The sequence below is a fragment of the Pan paniscus genome, chromosome 3 (assembly GCF_029289425.2).
Source record: "Pan paniscus chromosome 3, NHGRI_mPanPan1-v2.0_pri, whole genome shotgun sequence".
Classification (NCBI taxonomy): Eukaryota; Metazoa; Chordata; class Mammalia; order Primates; family Hominidae; genus Pan; species Pan paniscus.
Window position 1 is genome coordinate 150,973,300 of NC_073252.2, and position 18,530 is coordinate 150,991,829.

Consider the following 18,530-nt stretch of genomic DNA (forward strand, 5'->3'; position numbering starts at 1 on the left):
TCATGGGTATGATGCCTTCACTCCATTTCTTCCTGGCTGTAGATCCATTTAATCAATAATACTTATTAAGCATATAATTTGTGCCAAACACCATGTCAAGCACTGATGAATAATGCACAGCCCTGCCCACAGGGATCTTACAGTCTATATTCTCTAGGTGCTTACGATGCACTGCAGTTGGTGTCAACCACACAGTGAGATAAAGTCAGCACAGAGGCACTCCCAGGCACAGAGAGAGGCGGAAGAGTCAGGGAAGGCCTTCCAGGTTACTGACTCTTAGCAACAGAGTTAGAGGCCAAGAAATTAACAAGTGAAAGGAGAGGAGGGTAGGGAGGATGCACTTGGCAGAAAGAGATCTTGGCAAAGGGATAAAAATCATGATGTGTTTGGGGCTCATTCTGGATGACTGAGGCAAGGAAATGTGTAGGCAGCTGCCAGAGGAGGTTTGGAGAGGTAGGCAGGCCTCAGAGCAGGGAGGACATGAGGGCTTAAGAGAAGGAGTTCAATTCTATTCCGAAGGCCATGGAATGGTGTCAAGAGTTTCCATAAGAGACTAACTAGGCCAACACCATTTCTAGAGCAATCGTAGCGGCAGTAGTATGGAGGCTGAAGGGAGCGGAGAAATGGAAGAAGGTTCTTCCAGTAAACTGGGCAGTCAATGACAAAATCCCGATGTGAGCTAGCAGCAGGAAGAGATGAAGCGGGGTGTCGCAGTCTATAAAGAGAGGCCAACGATAGGTGGCAACCTCGAACATCAGCCTCAGGTTCTGCCTCACGTTATGGGCTTTTCCGACTGCACTACTTGGTGAATTTTGCTATCTGTTTCAGTTAAATTCAACGTGCAGAGGGGAGAAAACTCTTTCTGGATGAATATCTATTCTTTTCAGAACAGAGAGCCTCTATTGTCTACTTTCTAAACAAATTTCTACTGGATATCAAAGAAGCCTTTCAGAGCTTGTTCTGGGACATGCCAAGTCCCATAAAACCTCACTGGAATGAAATGAAATGTAGAAGCAGCACCAAGAGGGGCCGGTGCAGCAGGCTCAGATCTAGGGTATGACATGTTCCCTACATATGCCCTAGCTATGCCCTAGGTATACCATACATATGCTCTACATAAACCCTACATATACCCTACATATGCCCTACATATACCCTACATATGCCCTAGATATGCCCTAGGTATACCATACATAGGCTGTACATAAACCCTACATATACCCCACATATGTCCTAGATAAGTCCTAGGTATGCCCTATGTATGCCCTACATATACCCTACGTATGCCCTAGATATATCCTAGGTATGCCTTACATAAGACCCAGTATGCCCTATGTATGCCCTAGATATACCCTACATATGCCCTAGGTATACCCTAGATATACCACACATATGCTCTACATAAACCCTATATATGCCTTAGGTATGCCCTAGGTGTGTCCTAGGTATGTCCTACATATGAACTAGTATGCCCTAGATATATGTATGCCCTAGATATACCCTATATATTCTCTACATACGCCCTATGTATGCCCTATGTATGCCCTAGATATACCCTATATATTCTCTACATACACCCTCCGTATGCCCTACATATACCCTACATCTGCCCTAGATATACCTTATATACACCCTAAATATATCTTAGATAAACCTTATATATGCCCTACATATGCCCTAGATATACCCTAGATATGCTCTACATATGCCCAGATGCTTTTGAGTGTGGGCACCAATGTAGATCATCTCCTTAACTGTAGGAGAAGGGACCCCAGCTCCATTTTGTTTTTACTGCCTCCCATCTTTAACTAGATGACTTTCTTTTTGGGTTCTTCCTGTGAGTTGATGTGGAAAGCTAAGATGAACGCATGTTGCACAAACCGACTCCACAAGCTCACCTGGTTTATCACTGACTGGCTGGGTGTCAAACTTGGCTGATGCCCTGGAGATTGGATGCTGCCTCCAATTATAGAAAAGAACTGTTTGGGGATGAGGGCTGAGGCTACTGGTCATTTTCTTTGGGAGCTTCTTCCCAAATATGATGAGATGTCTCAGGTGGACAGTTTTGGAGCTACCTACAGCCTGTACACAGGAGGGCTTGCCACATCTGTAAATTTTGAATCTGAGTTAAGATTGGCTGACCTCTGAATCAGAAAGGTTTGTTTTGGAAGTACTGACTCAATTTCTGTTCCAGTTATAAATAGCAAGATTAAAGCTATAGCTGAGGATTCTGGCAGTACATGTTTTTAAAAACCTAAGTGACAATGAAATAGCTTAATGAACTAGTAAATTTCTTTGCAGGAAGTGTAAGCCTTGCAAAATCATTGAAGAAAAGCTTTAAGATACCATATAAATACAGTATGCATTGCTAAAGTGTGTTTAATTATGCCAGTAGATTGTTATTTTAAAGCAATTCCAAAGACAGTTGTATAGGTTAATCATAATAAAGGCAATTACAATACTGATGCTTTTGAAATAAGAAGGGTTATGTTTTTTAAGAGTGTAATTATGTTTCTGAATGAGTCTATGTAGAGAAAGGCAAAGGAACATAAGGGCCTCTGCTTGAAGCCTTCAGCTGCTGAGTTAGAATTTGCAAGTCAAAACTTATTTGCATCTAATTCTCAGAACACACAAAAAAAGTCACGAAAGCTTACTTTAAGGAGAAATTCTAAAGATTATTAGAAATTTTTTTAGAGTAAACCGGGAGGAAGGAAAACAAAGCAGGAAAACCAAGTGAGACTTGCAATTTTGTCTACCACATGTGAATGTGCAGATGGTTGACATATCTAAAGCAATCCTGGCAAAGGTTTTGCATGCATCATCCCAGTAAGCACATTTATAACAGGCAGCCCATGTACCCAGCTCCATGCAGGATGCAAAACATGTATTAGAAGTGGCTCATTCCAGACCTGGTCCCTGGCTTCAAGCTAATTCACCATGTAGTTGGCAATATAAGACACATGACAAGTGGACACACAAGCGCAGGCATACAATTAACGCCGCAGAGCAGCCTTGCCTGCGATCTGAATGCATCCCTTTCCTCTTTTGGAACTGAAACCACACGATGAGGCATTTCAGGCACAACAAATGGGTGACAGAGGCATAATAGGTCTGGCTTTAAAGTTATCTTAAAACAGCTTCTGTATTTCGGCTTCGTCTTTCATAAAGGCAGAATCAGAACACTTCCCACTACATATGTCTTCTCTTTGCTTTCTCTAAGTGGGGACAATGATGCTGGCTGAAATTAGAAGGGTTTGGAGACAATGAATCTCTGGTCAAGCAAGGTCACAAATAAGGGTGGTTACGATTGAGGAAAGAGAGGTTATCAGTTTTGGCTAAACCCAAAATAGCAGCGGTCTCATGTGAAAGAAGACTGAAGGCAGGCAGTCTATGCCCATGCTTCAAGGACCAAAGCTGCTTCTCTCCTGCTGCTCCACCAACCCTCACCATGAGGCTTCCACCTCATTGCTTTAAGATGGTTGCATGGGCTCCAGCCATTATGTGTGGATTTTAGCCAGCAGGAAAGAGGGTGGAGAGAAGAAGGGCATGCCCCTCCCTTTAAGGTTGCTTCTTAAAAGTCTCACACAGTTCCACCTGCATCCCGTCAGCCAGAAATTAGTTGTATGGCCCCACCTAGTTGCAAGGGAGGCTAGAAAATGTGGCCTTTATTCTGGGCAGCCACACGCCCAGCTACACACCAGGGGCTGTGTTGTGAAGCAACAAGGGGAGAACAGATACTGGGGGTCTCTGTCATAAGGAATTAGCCAAAGGTACGAATGCATGAAGGAGCCTGGGCACTGTTCTTTGAATTGGCACAATTTCTCTGCTTGTCTAGAAAAGGAAGTTACACCTGTGTTAGCAGAGGGCAAAGACCTGCAATGCTCACCTGGCACCAACCAGTACAGGAAACCAGCTCCCCCATGGCACCAACCAGCCTCCTGTCTGGCTCGATAGGTTTGCATTTATGTCTTTATTAAGGAAGAGCCAAATTTCATGTCTAGTCTCACTTTTTCTTCCACGGATCACTTGTAAATCTAATTCTCAGGGATGTCATTCCAGACCAGAACCCACCGGAAGCCTCCAGGTGCTGCAGTGAGGAGGAGCTGGAACCCTTCTCCTCCAGGTGCCAGCTTGCGCTGCTGTGGTTCTCATCTGTAGAGGACGTGGACCATCCAGGGAATCACCTGCAGCTGACAGAGGAAACTCTGAAGCCCACCAGGCCTGTACAGACTGGGGAAACACCAGTGCCTGAGGATAGTGGCTAAACTACCAGAGAACATGGGGCTGAGGTGGAGCCTGGATGACTCTTCTGCCTCTGAGCAAAGCTGCTTGCCCTACACACAACAGTAGTGTCTTAACATCTGCTGAGCTCCCAGGTCCTCTTAGCAGCAGGCAGAGGCATTCAGAGCCCAGACCCCAAAGACATGCTGATCTGGTTTAAACCTGACTGTGCTACTCATCACCCGGGGGACCTAGGCAAGTTACATTGTCTTTTTGTGCCTCAGTTTCCTCATCTATAGAATAGAGGTATTCTAGTTTCCTGTGATTTCTGTAACAAATTTACAACCTTTGTAACAAATTACCACAAATTTGGTGGCTTCAAACGATAGAAATTTATTCTCTCACAAACCTGGAGACCAAAAGTCTGAAGTCTCTATCACTGGACTGAAATAAAAGTGCAGGTGGGGCCGGACACAGTGGCTCACACTTGTAATCCCAGCACGTCGGGAGGCCAAGGCGGGCGGATCATGAGGTTAGGAGTTTGAGACCAACCTGGCCAATATGGTGAAACCCCGTCTCTACTAAAAATACAAAATTAGCCAGGCGTGGTGGCGCATGCCTGTAATCCCAGCTACTTGGGAGGCTGAGGCAGGAGAATCTCTTGAAACCAGGAGGCGGAGGTTGCGGTGAGCCAAAATCATGCCATTGCACTCCAGCCTGGGCAACAAGAGTGAAACTCCGTCTCAAAAAAAAAAACAAACAAAAAAAGTGCTGGTGAGGCAGCGCTCCCTCCAGAGTCACTAAGGGGAGAATCCTTGCCTTGCCTGGCCCAGCTCCTGGCTGAGCCAGCATTCCTTGGCTTAGGCTGCAGCCCTCCAGTCTCTGCCTCCATGGTCACATGGCATTCTCCTCTTCTGTGCATTCGTAATGCCCCACATTTCTCTTATAAGGACCCTCTTGATGGCATTTAGGGCCCACCTGGATAACTCAGGGTGACACCCCCACCTCAAGATTTTTAACTTAATCACACCTGCAAAGATCCTTTTTCCATATAAGGTCACATTTGACATGTTCTAGGAATTTGGATCTGATCTTTTTGGAGACAGTTACTTAAGTCTACTTCAACCGTTAATAATAGTGCCAACTTCAAAGGGTTGTGGGGAGGCTCAAATGAGCCAAGGTACATAAAAAGCTTTGAATGGAGTCAGGCTTATTGAAATCACTGTGGAAGTGTTGGATTTTATTATCTCCTTTTATTTATTTATTTATTTAATTTTTTTTTGAGACGGAGTAATGCTCTGTTGCCCAGGCTGGAGTGCAGTGGTGTGATATCGGCTCACGGCAACCTCTGCCTCCTAGGTTCAAGTGATTCTCCTGCCTCAGCCTCCTGAGTAGCTGGGATTACAGGTGCCCACCACCATGCCTGGCTAATTTTTGTATTTTTAGTAGAGACAAGGTTTACACCATGTTGGACAGGCTGGTCTCAAACTCCTGACCTCAGGTGATCTGCCCACCTCGGCCTCCCAAAGTGCTGGGATTACAGGTGTGAGCCACCATGCCTGGCCTTATTATCTCCTTTAAAAGGTAAATGTTACAGAAAGGATAGAGCCAGGGAACTCAGGTCTGCAGATGGCTGGTGCAGAGACCTTTCTGCTAATTCTGCAGTCTCGCTACAAAACCTACTTCTGCACTCCAGCTTCCCACTGAAAAGACCTCAGAATCAACATGACTGTCAACTCCTGCAAATCAGCACTCCCAAAATGCTCAGGCATCCTTTCAAAATGCCTGCCCTTTGGCTGTGCTTTCATTCCATCTCCATTCTCCCTCTCCATGTTTTCGCCTTGGTCTTCATTGATATGTATTTCTTCCCCACAAAGAAAACTAGGTCTAGTCATAGCCAATAGAGACAGTATTGTGAGAAAGTAATTACAGGACCTGAAAGATGTATATGTTTTCTTAAACTTTAGAAAAGCAGAGGGATGATAGAAGGAGAGTGTATATGTGTGTTGTATATATGTGTACTGATAAATATAATTTTTTGTATTATCAGAATAGGCTAGATTAAATAGGCTAGATTAAGTTACTTACCCAAGGTCATACAATTTCAAATTGACCTCCAAATTTCAATGACTCATTACAGTAGTTTTTTCTTATTCGTGCCCCTGCCAATGCGGGTTGTAGGTAGAGAAGTCCTCTGCTCCATATGGTCACTCAGGAGTCCAGGCTGATGGAGCACTGCTGGTCACTGTGGCAGAGAGACAATGTGCTTTGTCCAAAAGCACACAGCACATTGTCACTGTGCTCACAGCACATTGTCCGCGCCTTACTGCAAGGGGGCTAGGAAGTCGGGGAGAGCACGTGGCTGTTTGGTGAGCCAGAAATATCTCTGGTACAGTGACAGAGAATTGAAATGTATTCCTTTTCTGTCCTAGAATAGCTTCACAGGAGAAAAAGGGTCTGAGCCATAGGAATTTAGAGCTGCAGAAACATGAATGAACTGCTTCCATTCATATTTATGTCCATTCATTAAGTATAAAGGATATTATCAGACTTGCATTGCCTTTTATGTTTCTACCATAAGTACTTCCACCTGTATTCTGACAGATTTTTAAAAATCAAGAAGATAGCTTTTCTCCTTAATTTTTCCTGAAACAACAAGCAGACTTTATCCTAATTAGGAGGAGTAATATGTGAAAGCTAAAGTTTCCCCCTTTGCCACCCTCTGGGTGTGGGGGTAGAGATCATCCGTACTTGCTCACCAGTGTGTCACTCCCACCCTCCCCTGCTCTCCTCAGCCTGCCCCTCCCTCCCCACAGCTGCCCATTAGTGTGTATTCAGTCCTGGCTGAAATCTGATAACTGGGTTTGCAATTCATTTTTTGATGGAAGGTACAAAAAGCACTAAACCTGAAACTTAGAAGTAAAAGAGACTTAAGTATGTACGCCACCTCGAACCACTTGAAATCATGTCCCCAGATCCTCTTTTCCCTCCAATTTGCAGAGTCCCGGTTAAAGCATTGCTCCTCTGAGCATTGAGGACTTGGTAAAAGGACTCTCAGAGGCAGTGGAGAGAGGTCTGCTTTGCATCTAATTTGGGCCAAAGGAGTAAAGTGTCTGTGACCCTGACAGTGGGGATGGGTGTGGAGTTATTTCCCAGGACACCTGATTCCATATAAACCCCAATCATACCTTCAGCTGAATAAATGATAGCATGACCCTCATGTGGGGCCCTGCAAGAGGTTTTGATGTTTGGGCTAGAAATTGCTGAATTTAGAATGGCAGGTTTCCAGATCTGTGATTCTAAAAGAGAGAAGAGTCAAGAAAAAAAAAAAAAGGGAGCTTCTCAGAAATAAAATTCCAAGCAGAGAAATATGAATGGGTCTATTGTTGGGGAAAGGGCACCTTTGGAAGCCGACATGAATCCTGCTGGTTCTGCCCTGCGGTCTCTCTTTCTTGGATCAGGCCTGCTTCCTCCTGGTATCCTGCAGGCCTGGAGTGAGGTCCTGTTCCCATCCTCATCAGACCTACACCCACTGTGCTTTTGGTTTCTCTCTCCTCCAAATCCCTGGCTGAGGTGGACAGTCCTGAGGCTCAATATTTTTCCTGCCATTCCTGCAAATCTGCATCCAACCCCTTGGGCATAAGGTATTTTATTGGCAATTCACTGAGAAGGACAGAAGAGGGTCAGACATATGCAATGATGAAGAAATCCCAGAGGCGGCCAACATCTCAGAGCCTCAGAGCAGCCATTTCCACAGGTGACACCAAGGTCGGCTGCCCCCTGTTCCTGCCCCCTCCTTCCTTGTCCCCTTTGCTCCACCACAGCCTCCCCCTGCTCCAGACACCTGGGTGGCTCTCCTTGGGGTGGGAGTGGCTGTCCAGGTGTGGAAGGCAGGAGTGAAAGCACAGGCGCCATCGGAGTGTCCCAGATGATGATTCACATCTCAGGGAACTTCGGATGAGAGGTTTAACTTCAATGAGAGATTGTCTCCCCAAAGGAAAGTCACCTTCAGATGCTGCCTCACAGGACCTTAAAGGATAGATACACTTTACAGAGGGCCCATCAGGGAGCTCACATTTTAAAGGTGGGAGGAGGGTGGCAGAACAGAACAGCACAATAAAAAGGCCATGGGACCTTCAGCTTAAGTGGTACCTGCCAACTCAGATGCCCAGAGCAGGCCAGGCAACAAGACAGAGCTGCCCCAGGTCCATATGGCATCTCTGGGTCATTGATGCAATGGGGCCCTTCTGCTGGGACAGGCATCCTCGTGTCAGGGCCACTGCTCGGCAAGCAGAGCCTAGGCACCTTCCAGGCCCTGGTACCATGGCAAGGAGCCTCGCATATGACACATCTGCTTTCTGTGTGCAGTGCCCGGGTATGGCAGCAGGGAGGACTGTGGAGTTCACTTTCACCAGGGCTGTCACTCAGCCACATGCCCTATGGGCCTGACGTTGTCAGATCTTTCTATTTTGCAAGAGAGACTAAGGTCCAGACTGTAATAGGAACTCTCCTGATTTATAAACATAGGCAACTGTTTCAAATATTTTAAACATCACGTGGGCCCAATGAAACAATGAGTGGCTTCCGAAGCAGAAGGTCAGGGAGTCCAGGCCCTGAGTGTGCTCAGGCTTGAGGGAAAGCCTTTAAGGTGACTGCGGTGGGGTTCCAGAGTGTGAGGCAGAGAAGAAAGGCAAGCGAAGAAGCTCTAGGCCTTTCACTCAGGGTGGACCATGAGGGAAACGAACTGTGAGAATGCTCTGCTTTTTCTTGTTTCTGTGCCTTCTATTATGAGGAAGGCTGGAGGCTGGGCCTGGTGGCACATGCCTGTCATATCAGCACTTTGGGAGACTGAGATGGGTGGATTGCTTGAGCCCAGAAGTTCAAGATAAGCCTGAGCAACATAGCAAGACCCCATATACAAAATATGTAGACATGGTGGCACGCACCTGTAGTACTAGCTACTCAGAAGGCCGAGGTGGGAGGATCGCTTGAATCCAGGAGTTTGAGGCTACAGTGAGCTGTGATCACATCATTGCACTCCAGCCTGGAAGACAGAGCAAGACTCCATCTCTGAAAAATAAAAATAAAAAGAAGGAGGGCTGGAGAGGGTGGAACAGGCTAAGAGTGAAAGGAATGTTCACGTTGAAGTAGCACTCAGCTTCTGCAACAGTCCAGACTTCTGGCCTAGCAAGGCCATCATAAGAGCTGACACATTAGTGTAGACAAAATGGCAGACACCATTTTAGGCATTTCAACTGATTTAATCCCATCAACATCCCTATTCAACAGGTCTTGCTATAATCCTCACTTTACAGATTACTACATTGAGGCACAGAGAGGTTAAATCACTTGCCCAAGGTCACACAGCTAGCAAATGGCAGAGCTGGGATTTGCACCCAGGCAGCCTGGCTCCAGAGCTCATGTTCTTAGCCACTACCTCCGCTCAGCATGAGAAACACGGCAGACAATGCTCAGCTTCAGGGGCCATCTTTGAGAATCCTGGGGAAACAGAGGGAAGCAGAAGACTGCAGAGACATGATGTGTCCTGATTTTTTATTTTAAAAAGCTTTAAATAAAGTATATTCATACAAAAATACAGACAATAATACAATGACATACCTGCGTACCCACCACCCAGCTTAAGACGTAAACATTTCAGTTATTTGTTGCCTGTGGCCCTTCTACACCCATTTCTGTTGCTCCCTCCTCACCTCCCTGCCTGTTTGTTCAATTTTGCCACATCTGTGTATATTCATAAATGGCATATCAAATAGTTGGGCAAGTTTTAAAACTTTATATAAATGGTACTACACACACACACACACACACACACACACACACACACATTTTTTGAGACAGGGTCTCAGTCTATCACCCAGCAGACTGGAGTGCAGTGGTATGCTCACAGCTCACTCCAGCCTCAACCTCCAGGGCTCAAGTGATCCTCCCACCTCAGCCTCCCCAGCTCTGGGACAACAAGCACGCACCACCACACCTGGCTAATTTTAATATTTTTTGTACCTAGTTTCACCTTGTTGCACAGGCTAGTCTCAAACTCCTGGGTTCAAGCAATCCACCCACCCACCTGAACCTCTTGAGTAGCTGGGACCACAGGCTCACACCACCACATCCAGCTGATTTTTAATGTTGTTGTTGAGACGGGAGTCTCATTATGTTGCCCAGGCTGTTCTCAAACTTCTGGGCTCAAGTGATCCTCCCACCTCGACCTCTCAAACTGCTGGGATTACAGGTGTGAGCCACCATGCTCAGCTGCACTATATTTTATGCAACTTATTTAATCCCTTCAGCAACATATGTAACTCATTTATGCCTTCAGCAACATGTTTTTTGAACCCTGTGGTTTTGAGATTGATCTATGTGACACATGAATTTTACATTCATTTATTTTTGTGCACTTTTTTATTGGAGCATAATATCCATTAATAAAATTCACAAATCTTAAAGGTGCAGCTTAAGGAATTTTTCAAAGTGGTTACACCCGTGGAAACATTATTTGTTTAAAAAAATTAAGCAGCTGGTTACCAGGACTTAGAAGCTTTCCTTGCACCCCCTTTCATGTTCATTCATTTAAATTGCTAAGTAGTATTCCATTGTATAAACATATTATTTCTTAATCCGTTTTTTAATTGATAAACGTGTAAGTTGTTTGCACCGTTTCTCTTAATAAACAACACTGTTGGAACATTTGAGCTTATCGCAGGTGTGTACCCGGGCGTTGTCTCCCTGAGGGGTGGGGTCTGCAGCTTCACTTGCTGTTGTTCGCCAGAAAGTCCCGATTCTCACTCCACTGCAGTGTGTAAGGGTTCCCTTCCTCCACATCCTCACAGCGCTCAGAACTGCCAGACTTATGGAGTTCCTAACATAAAGGGTGTGAAATTGTTGCTCACCATGATTTTAATTCATGCTTCCCTGATTACAAATGAAGTTGAGCATGTTTTTGTATTTTTATGGGCTGTTCAGTTTTCGTCTTCCGTGAATTGCTTATTCACGTCCTTTGCCAGTTTTTCTATTGGGTTGTTTCTCTTTTTCCTCTTGATTTACACAGGTTCTCTATATAATCTGGGTATTATTCTCATGTCAGTTATAGATCAAGGTGTGATGCTTTACTTCAGTTCTCCAAAGAGGGAAGAGGATTAGTTTTATGAGCTATAGGCCATTGAGTTTGTAATAAATTTCTAGCAAAATTCTAGAACAGATTATTAAGTGGATGATTTGTGAGCACTGAGAATGGAAAGTTGTGATCATTGGGGGAGACCCAAATGACAAACAGGTCATTCCGGACTCTCAGCCTTGCCTTGGTAGGATTTCAACTTCCAACCACCGCCATCTGGGTGACACTCTTAAATTATGAGCCACAAAGTGCTTTACATACATCATCTCACAGCAGCCTCTGAGCCTGCTGTCATCCTCATCTTTATTTTACAGACAAGAAGAGTGAGGCTCTAAGTTACCCAGCAGCACAGTGAATGAGGAAGCAGCCTGGCCTGGTAGACCAGGGAGTGCTGATGTATCTGTGCTGCAATTTCAGCAAGGCCTTGAACATTGGTGTTGTCAACATGTGGAGAATTGTGGACTGAATCATAGACATTAGATGGGTACAGTTACTGTGTTCTGTGAGTGTTGGTCTTACAAGAGTTTTCTAGAGACCTGCACCTGGGCTCTGTTCTGATCTAGTCAGTAAGCTCACCAATGTCTTCTTAGAAAGCAGAGACAAGGCTGGGCGCAGTGGTTCATGCCTGTAATCCCAGCACTTTGGGAGGCCAGGGCAAGAGGATTGCTTTAGCCCAGGAGTTTGAGACCAGGCTGGGCAGCATAGCAAGAACCTGTCTGTACAAAAAAAAAAAAAGTAGGGTGTGGTGGCACACGCCCGTGGTCCCAACTACTTGGGACATTGAGTTGGGATGATCCCTTGAGCCCAGGAGGTTGAGACAGCAGTGAGCCACGATTGTGCCACTGTACTCCAACCTGACTGACAGAGTGAGGCCCTATGTCAAAAGCAAAAGGGGAGTTGGGGATAAAACACAGGATAGCTGAAAGAAGCAACTAGTGTGTGTGTGCCACTATCATGAGGAGAAATAGATGGGGGGAGTAAATACAGCACCTTCAATTGAAACACCCAGGTACATGCATTTGAATTCATCACGAAAACAACTCAACCCATAGAAAACTGAGAAAAGCAAGGCAAGATGACAGCACAGCCAGGAACAACATGGAGCCAGGGGAGCCTCCCCTGCCTAGGGAAGTGGTGAGTGAATGAGCAACCCCAGGGACCCACCTTTGCCCACGGATCTTTGCAACCCTAAGGTCAGAAGATCCCCTTGTGAACCCACTCCACCAGGGCCTGCCGTCTGACATGTGGAGCTATGTGGAGTCTTGGGAGAGCAGCTGCCTAGGCACATGTGGAGCCCCAGGAGCTTTAGATATCTGGGCTTCCTGGCAAAAGTGACTGCAACCCCAGTAAAATGGGAGGTTAGAACCTGGTACATACCCCTAAGAAAGGGGCTGAATCCAGAGGACTGAGCAGCGATGGTCTGCAGACCCTTCTTCCATTGCACCTTGCAGGATAAGACCCACTAGTTTGGAACTCCAGCCAGCCATGGGTAACAACATTACATATCCCTGGGATGGAGCTCCCAGGGAGAGAGGTGGCAGCCATCTTAGCTGTTTAGCAGCCTTAGCTGTTTTTGCCTTCGGGCTTTGGAGAGTCTGAGGCAACTGGGGCTGGTGCAGGCCCCCAGCACAGCACAGCTGTTCTACAAAAATGTGGTCAGACTGCTTTTTTACACAGGTCTCCATGAAATTTCATGAAAATTAAACAACTGGCTCCTGAATGACTTTTGGGTAAATAATGAAATGAAATTAAGGCAGAAATCAAGAAGTTCTTTGGAATTAAGGAGAACAAAGATACAACATACCAGATTCTCTGGGACACAGCTAAGACAGTGTTAAGAGGGAAATCTATAGTATTAAATAGCCACATCAAAAAGTTAAAAAGATCTCAAATTAACAACCTAATATCACAACTAAAAGAACTAGAGAATCAAGAGCAAACCAACCCCAAAGCTAGCAGAAGACAAGAAATAACCACAATCAAAGCTGAACCAAAGGAGATCAAGACACAAGCAACCATTAAAAGATTAACAAACCCGAGCTGTTTTTTTGAAAAAGTTAATAAGATAGGCCACTAGCTAGATTAATAAAGAAGAAAAGAGAGAAGATCCAAATGAATACATTGAGAAATGACAAAGGGGATGTTACCACTGACCCCACAGAAATACAAACAATGATCAGACTGTGACAAACACCTCTATGTACACAAACTAGAAAACCTAGAAGAGATGGATAAATTTCTGGACACAGAGACATTCCCAAGACTGAACCAGGAAGGAATTGATTCACTGTACAGACCAATAATGAGCCTGAAATTGAATCAGTAATAAACAGCCTACCAACTGAAAAAAGCCCAAAACCAAATGGATTCACAGACAAATTCTACCAGATGTACAAAGATGAGCTGGCAGCATTCCTACTGAAACTATTCCAAAAAATTGAGGAGGAGAGGCTCCTCCCCCAACTCATTCTATGAGGCCAGCATTATCCTGATACCAGAAGCTGGCAGAGACAAAACAAATAAAGAAAACTTCAGACCTTAATGAACATCGATGTACATATCCTTGACGAACGTAGATGTAAAAATCTTCAACAAAATACTTGCCAACTGAATCCAGCAGCACATTGAAAACCTAATCCACCGCAATCAAGTAGGCTTTATCCCTGGGATGCAAGGTTGGTTCAACTTATACAAATCAATAAATGTGATTCATCACATAAACACAACTAAAGACAAAAACCACATGATTATCTCAATAAATGCAGAAAAGACTTTTGATAAAATTCAACATTCCTTTGTGTTAAAAACTCTCAATAAACTATGTATTGAAGGAACATACCTCAAAATAATAAAAGCCATCTATGACAAACCCACAGTCAACATCATACTACATAAGCAAAAGCTGGAAGCATTCCCCTTGAAAACCTGCACAAGACAAGGATGCCGTCTCTCACTGCTCCTATTCAACGTAGTACTGGAAGCCCTGGCCACAGCAATCAGGCAAGAGAAAGAAATAAAGGGCATTCAAACAGGGAGAAAGTCAAACTATCCCTCTTTGCAGTGACATGATCCTGTATCTAGAAAACCCCATTGTTTCAGCCCAAAAGCTTTTTTTTAAAAAAAATTTTCCATAGGTTATTGGGGTACAGGTGGTGTTTGGTTACATGAGTAAGTTCTTTAGTGGTGATTTGTGAGATTTTGGTGCACCCATCACCCAAGCTGTATACACTGCACCATATTTATAGTCTTTTATCCCTTGCCCTCCTCGCGACCTTCCCCACAAAGCCCCAAGGTCCATTGTATCATTCTTATGCCTTTGCGTCCTCATAGCTTAGCTCCCACATATCAGTGAGAACATATGGCATTTGGTTTTCCATTCCTGAGTTGCTTCACTTAGAATAATAGTCTCCAGTCTCATCCAGGTCACTGCAAATGCTGTTAATCCATTCCTTTTTATGGCTAAGTAGTATTCCATCGTGTGTGTGTGTGTGTGTGTGTATATATATATATATATATATATATATATATATATATATATACATATCACAGTTTATCCACTCGTTGATTGATGGGCATTTGGGTTGGTTCCACGATTTTGCAATTGCAAATTGTGCTGCTATAAACATGAATGAAGTATATTTTTGTGTAATGACTTCTTTTCCTCTGGGTAGATACCCAGTAGTGGGATTGCTGGATCAAATGGTAGTTCTACTTTTAGTTCTTTAAGAAATCTCCACACTGTTTTCCATAGTGGCTTTACTAGTTAACACCAACATCTACTGTTTTCTGATTTTTTTATTATGGCCATTCTTGCAGTGGTAAGGTGATATCGCATTGTGGTTTTTGACTTGCATTTCCCTGATCATTAGTAATGTTGAGCATTTTTTCATATGTTTGTCGGCCATTTGTGTATCTTCTTTTGAGAATTGTCTATTCATGTCCTCAGCCCACTTTTTGGTAGGATTGTTTGTTCTTTTCTTACTGATTTGTTTGAGTTCATTGTAGATTCTGGATATTAGCCTTTTGTCAGACGTATAGATTGTGAAGATTTTCTCCCACTCTGTCGGTTGTCTGTTTACTCTGCTGACTGTTTCTTTTGCTGCGCAAAAGCTCTTTAGTTTAATTAGGTCCCAGCTATTTATCTTTGCTTTTATTGCATTTGCTTTTGGGTTGTTGGTCATGAAATCCGTGTCTAAGCCAATGTCTAGAAGGGTTATTCCAATGTTCTAGAATTTTTATAGTTTCAGGTCTTAGATTTAAGTCGTTCATCCATCTTGAGTTCATTTTTGCATAAGGTGAGAGATGAGGATCCAGTTTCATTCTCCTACATATGGCTAGCCAATTATCCCAGTACCATTTGTTGAAAAGGGTGTCCTTCCCTCACTTCATGTTTTGTTTGCTTTGTCAAAGATCAGTTGGCTGTAAGTATTTGGTTTTATTTCTGGGTTCTCTATTCTGTTCCATTGGTCTATGTGCCTATTTTTATACCAGTACCACGCTGTTTTGGTGACGCCTTATAGTATACTTTGAAATCAGGTAATGTGATGCCTCCAGATGTGTTCTTTTTGCTTAGTCTTGCTTTGGCTATGTGGGCTCTTTTGTTGGTTCCATATGAATTTTAGAATTGTTTTGTCTAATTCTGTGAAGAATGATGATGGTGGTATTTTCATGGAGATTGCACTGAATTTGTAGATTGCTTTTGGCAGCATGGTCTTTTTCACAATATTGATTCTACCCATCCCTGAGCATGGGATGTGTTTCCATTTGTTTGTGTCATCTATGATTTCTTTCAGCAGTGTTTTGTAGTTTTCCTTATAGAGATCTTTTGCCTCCTTGGTTAGGTATATTCCTAAGTGCTTTCTTTTTTGGCAGCTATTATAAAAGGGGTTGAGTTCTTGATTTGATTCTCTGCTTGATTGTTGTTGATGTATAGAAGAACTACTGATTTGTGTACATTAATCTTATATCTAGAAACTTTGCTCAATTCTTTTATCAGTTCTAGGAGCTTTCTGGAGGAGTCTTTAGAGTTTTTGAGGTAAACAATCATATCATCAGCAAATAGTGACAGTTTGACTTCTTCTTTACCAATTTGGATGCCCTTTATTTTTTTCTCCTCTCTGATTGCCTGACTAGGACTTTCAGTACTATGTTGAAGAGGAGTGGTGAGAGTGAGCATCCTTGTCTTGTTCCAGTTCTCAGGGGGAATGTTTTCAACTTTTCCATTATGTTGGCTGTAGATTTGTCATATATGGCTTTTATTACAGTAAGGTATGTCCTTGTATACCAATTTTGCTGAGAGTTTTAATCGTAAAGTGATGCTGGATTTTGTCTAATGCTTTTCCTGCATCTATTTAGATGATCATGTGATTTTTGTTTTTAATTCTGTTTAGTTGGTGTATCACATTTATTAGCTTGTGTATGTTAAACCATCCCTGCATCCCCAGTATGAAACCCACTTGATCATAGTGGATTATCTTTTTGTTATGTTTTGGATTCAATTAGCTAGTATTTTGTTAAGGATTTTAGCATCTATGTTCATCAGGGATACCAGTCTGTAGTTTTTTGGTTGTGTCCTTTCCTGGTTTTGGTATTAGGGTGATGCTGGCTTCATAGAATGAATTAAGGAGAGTTCCCTCTTTCTCCATCTTGTGGAATAGTATTAGTAGGATTAGTATCAATTCTTCTTTGAATGTCTGGTAGAATTCTGCTGTGAATCCGTCTGGTCCTGGACTTTTTTTGGTTGGTAATTTTTAAATTACTGTTTCAATCTTGTTGCTTGTTATTGGTCTTTTCAGGGTATCTAATTCTTCCTGATTTAAGCTAGGAGGATTGTATTTTTCCAGGAATTTATCCATCTCTTCTAGGTTTTCTAGTTTATGTGCAGAAGGGTGTTCGTAGAAGCCTTGAATAATCTTTTGCATTTCAGTGGTGTCAGTTGTAATATCTCCTGTTTTATTTCTTATTGAGGTTATTTGGATTTTCTGTCTTCTTTTCTTGGTTAATCATGCTAATGGTCTATCAATTTTATTTATCTCTTCAAAAACCAGCTTTTGTTTCATTTATGTTTTTTAATTTTTTTTTTTTGGTGGTGGTGTTGTTTCTATTTCATTTAGTTCTGCTCTGATCCTGGTTATTTCCTTTCCTCAGCTGGGTTGGTTTGGGTTTGGTTTGTTCTTGTGTCTCTAGTTCCTTGAGGTGTGACCTTAGATTGCCAGTTTGTGTTCTTTCAGACTTTTTGATGTAGGTGTTTAGGGCTATGAACTTTCCTCTTAACACCACCTTTGCTGTTTCCCAGAGGTTTTGATAGGTTGTATCACCATTGTCATTCAGTTCAAAGAATTTTTAAATTTCTATCTTGATTTTGTTTTTGACCCAATGATTATTCCAGAGCAGGTTATTTAATTTCCAAGTATTTGCATGGTTTTGAGGGTTCCTTTTGGGGTTGATTTCCAGTTTTATTCCACTGTGGTCTGAGAGAGTGCTTGATATAATTTCAATTTTCTCAAATCTATTGAGGCTCATTTTGTGTCCTATCATATGGTTTATCTAGGAGAAAGTTCCATGCACTGTTGAATTGAAGGTGTATTCTGTGGTTGTTGGATGGGAGGTTCTATATGTATCTGTTAAGTCCATTTGTTCCTAGGTATAGTTTAAATTCATTATTTTTTTGTTGACTTTCTGTCTTGATGACCTGTCTAGTGCAGTCAGTGGAGTATTGAAGTCCTCCCATTATTATGTTGCTGTCTATCTCATTTCTTAGGTCTATTAGTAATTGATACATTTGGAAGCTCCAGTGTTAGCTGCATATATGTTTAGGATTGTGATATTTTCCTGCTGGACAAGGCCTTTTACCATTATATAATGTCCCTCTTTGTCTTTTTTAACTGCTGTTGCTTTCAAGTTTGTTTTGTCTGACATAAGAATGGCTACCCCTTCTTGCTTTTGGTGTCCATTTGCATGAAATGCCTTTTTCCACCTCTTTATTTTATCTGAGTCCTTACTTGTTAGGTGAGTCTCTTGAAGGCAGCAGATAGTTGGTTGGTGAAGTCTTATCCATTCCGCAGTTCTATATCTTTTAAGTGGAGCATTTAGGCCATTTACATCAATGTTAGCATTGAGATGTGAGGTACCGTTCCGTTCATCATACTATTTGTTGCCTGTGTACCTTTTGCTTTTT